Raw genomic sequence first — 4,382 nt, forward strand, 5'->3', positions numbered from 1 at the left:
GGGGCCAGGTGGTGAGGTCTCTCCCACAGGGAAAGTTGGGGGAAGACTCTCATTGCTGGGGCCGGTGGGCTCTGTGCACATCTTAGAGTTCCTGGCCTTCTGTTTGCAAGGGGAGCTGAGAATCTTGTTATGGGAGCAGGAGGCCCACTCTTTCGGCTTCTGGAGATTCTGTGAGACTACGTGAGAGGTGGGCTCAGCTAAGCCACAAAGCGCTCTCTGAGAGTAGAGCTGACTGCTCAGTGAGTGACCTGGAAATTGATCCCTGGAACTCTGAGTTCTGACTTTCAGAGAGGGTCATGTGCTAAGTGCCACCTGATGGGTATTTAAAAATTTTGTTTTCCTATAAGAGGAGGGAAAATACAACCAATAGCATCTCTCATCATTCAGGTTTTCTTATAAAGTACAAAGCCCTTCCCCGTCAGTCCCCGACATACAATCTCTCACTTTCTCTGGTGTGCAAGACTCGGACTCTCAGGCACCATCTGCATCCTACGACTGGCAATTATGAAATACACTTCACCTGGCAACAACCCCAGGAGAACACATTGGAGCTGCTGCCAGGCATCTCCAGAGCCTGTTCTGCTCCCACAAAATCCTCGCCTCTGGAGCAAGAAAGCCTAACAGAAATAAAAACAAGAATTGAGAAAACATTCATTTCTCCCAGTGAATTCAGCTAGTGAGCTCAGAGGAGCAAGGATAATTCTGCAGTGAGGTAGATCTGGTAGTCCTCAGCTCTTTAGCATTGAACATCACCAGACCATCCATGTTACTGGTGTGAACTCTGTAATCAAATTTGGGAAATCACTAAACTTTGCATGCTGAATAGCTATTTATATATTATAAATAAATAAATAAATAAATATATATATATATATCTCACAAATGCAGGCCACATGTTAAATTCAGCTTTGCTTTTTTACAAATGAATAAACTTAATAAAATGAACGTTGGAGGGGTATTTGGAAAGACATCTATTTAAGTTTTTATTACACGTTTGATGTTAAAAACTAAGAATGGTTTAGATAAGACATATAAATAAATATATATATAAACACACACACTACAGATTAAACTTTATTAGAAGACACATTAGCTAACAGGGGATATGGAACTTCAAGTGTTTTGTTATATAGCATGGACGTTTTATTTTACATATCGGAACATAAAGCCATTTTACAACTGTGAAGTGTGTGGATGCTCTTTACTACTGACTTGCATTTCTTGGCTCAACAATGGTCTCTGCCTCCCGTTTGCTAGTATTTTTTCTCAAGGGCCAGGTGGAGTCCTTAGTGCCTCTGAGCATTTGTACCATGGAGCCTCTGAGCTTAGAGTGAAGTAATTTAGGACCCATGGAGCAATTGTACCTTTGATCTCAAGCTACTCCCCAGATGATGGTCTGGATTTTAGGGCCCACAAAGACCCCAGAAGGGCAGGGCAGGCAGTCTGCAAGAATCTGTCACCTTTTAGTGGTTAACACACAACCTAGTGATTTGGGGGAAGTGGTCTCACGAGTAGGGAATTGTTGGGGATTTGTGTAGCTGCTTCAGAAAAGGAACTGAAGAGCAGCTTCCAGTCAGAGCCCAGCGCTTCCTGGAACAGTAGGATGTGTGAGTGCATCAGCCACTTGCACCCCGGAGAGGAGGAATCAAGGCCTGGCAGAGCCCTCTGCTTGTCTACTCCTCTGCCAGCTCCCTGAAGCTCAGCCACAAGAGGGAGGGGGCAAAAAGGAGATGAAATCCAGTCCAGGTTCACCCACTAGATTAGAAGAGAAGCTGGTGTTGAAAGGTGCTGTTGAGTCTGCCTCCTTACAACCCCTTGCCTCTTGTCCCCTCCCCTAGTGGCTCCTTCTGCAAAGTTACTCACTATCATCCACCATCTCCACTGCAGGCTGGTCTGGGAAGCCAGGAGAAGAGACGGAAAGGGTAAGGGGTGCCCTTTAAATCCTTGTCCTCATCAGGATTAAGATGAGATTTCCTGCTGGGTAAAAAGTCAACCTTGTCTCTTGTTTCCCCAGAGCCTTTCCCTTGTGGCTCTAGGGTTGCTCTCTGGCTGGACTTCTTCCTGCAGAAGGAGGCCAAGCTCCTTCTTCCCTGGGCCATCAGTTCCCACCTTGGGCTTGTTGGTCACAAAGAAAAACTTTAACTGAACTTGGCTCAGGGGACAGGGAAGAGGGCCTCTTCTTAACTCACACCTGCTCCGCTCTTTTCTTTCTGGGTGAAGAATGCATTCTGGGATACTCCACACCTTCTAGAACCCCAGGCAGAGGGCTGGGAGCTAGATGTGGGTTCCCAGGCTCTCTCCAGCGCCCAGTTACCTGAGTCCGAGGTAAAGAAAGCTGCTGCTTAAGGGATATTTTGCCTTTGGGCAGCCCACAGCTTCCTACCAGCTTTCTGGGAAGCCTGAGGTCCTTGGGCTTCCCCACCTGGGCATGGCTTAAGCAGGGCCTGCAGTGGGATTTGTGGAACTTTCCTGCCCCTCTGAATCAACAAGTCAATAAAAAGGGGGCACATGGGATACCTTGGAACAAAGGGCACCATTCAGTAGCGCCAACAGGTCATACATCATCAGGCCAGAAACCTGCCACATGAAAAGTGTGTGCTGCTCCTGTGCCCTGCCTGGGAAGGGAAAAAAAACGATGAACATTCAGCCGCAAGGCCATAGGCAAGCTGCCCCTAGGGCTCTGCTTTCCAGCCCAAGGCCAGGCCACAAGGGGAAGCTGGGCTAGGCTCTCAGCCACAGACAGCTCAGCCACCCAACAACAGAACAACAGCCCTCCAACAACAGAAGAGCCTGGAATAACAAAAGGGAGAAAGAAAAAGAAGCTGGGTCAGACTGACAAATTGTTAAAAAACCAAACCAACTTCCAGCCTCAGCTGGGCCTCAGGGGGTCAAGAGGCCTCGGCTCGCCCCACTAATGGAGCCTGCTGGAGGAGTAGCAGCCCCAGCCTTGCAGTGTCTTATCTTACAACATAAAATTAAAACCCACTTAAAAGGCCGGAGGGCATGTTAACATTCCCCCTGCTGTCTAATTGAAGTAGTTCCCAGTGCAAAGGATTTCACTTGAAAGATGTCTCCCTCCAAGCCCCGGTTCTCCTGCTTAGCGGGCAGGGAGAGGAGGTGGGGAGGGAGAGACTGTCATTTCAAAGACCAGCACAAGCTCAGACCAGAAAAGCGCCGGTTCTGTTTGCTGCCCCACCCAGGTGGCAGGTGGCGACAGCAAAGGTTAGGACAGGCTGGGTTGTTTTGTATTTTTTAAAAATTTACAAATTCATTAGCGGCTATGTCAGCAGAGGCCAGAGTCCTGACAAGAAGCCCTGGTAATGATTCAAATATGGCAAGCCCCACAGCAAACCGGCAGTTCCTTCGGCCAAGAGATTTCTTTCTATTCCGTCCCCTAACAACACCCTCCTCCCTCCTATGCAAATATATTACAGGTCTCCAAGGCATACGGAATCAATCAGGGACATCCTGTAAAGGTGATGAACTTGCACTGGCCATCCTGAGTAATGGGAACCAGTCAGCCTGAAACTGGCTGGGACCGAAAGCCAAGGTGACAGCTATTAAGCAATTGTGTGCAGAACAAAATGGCAAAGGGGCCGGGTAATCAATTCAATTTCTATAGGCAACCCAAGCAACTGCAGCGTCTGTCGCAGCTGATTAGAGAGGGCCCGGCTGGAGCTTTCAATGTGAGCCCATCACAGATCAGAAACAGGCCCGGGATGAAAAGGGAAAGAACTGTCTCCTGAGAAGCAGGCGATGAAGGACTCTGTTTTATGTGACTGCGTTCTTCCTTCTCTCCTTGAAGAAAGAGTAGAAAAAAAGCAAGCAGTTTGGAGATTAGATAGTTTTCTTTTCAGCCATTTATCATTATGAAGGAAAGTAGACAGGGCGGGGGCAGAAAAATCTCCAGTGGGATTTCTGCGAAGTCTCACTGAGAAGGACCAGGTTTACACTTTGCAGCTCAAACAGCCCCTGCTCGTTACCACAGCCTGACGGGGTCTGCAGAGCGTCCAGAGTCCCTCTTCTCTAACAAAGGCAAACAGGCCCCAGTGCTCTGAGGATCACAGAAATTCTCCTGCAGAAACCCCAAACCACCAAATTGTATCATTTGTGAAAATTGAAGCCTGAGTTGGAATAATGGGGAGAGGAGGAAAACGGGAAAGGAAAAGACAAGACAGAGTTGAGCCAAGTCCCAGCAGGTTAGGTCCCAACTGTGGCCCCCCATTTACCTGGGCCCAGCGCAGGGCAGGAAGGGCCCTGCCGTGTCTGCCCACGGTCAGCACTGACCCCAGTCCAATGGCAGACTCTGGCAGCCTGCTTGAAAATTCTAGGTTCCTGTTTGGTTCTCTGGTGCAGGGGGTGGGAGGAGGCAAAGCAAGGGG

Source organism: Ceratotherium simum, chromosome 16 (assembly GCF_057802395.1).
Source record: "Ceratotherium simum simum isolate JZ-2026a chromosome 16, ASM5780239v1, whole genome shotgun sequence".
NCBI classification, from domain to species: Eukaryota; Metazoa; Chordata; class Mammalia; order Perissodactyla; family Rhinocerotidae; genus Ceratotherium; species Ceratotherium simum.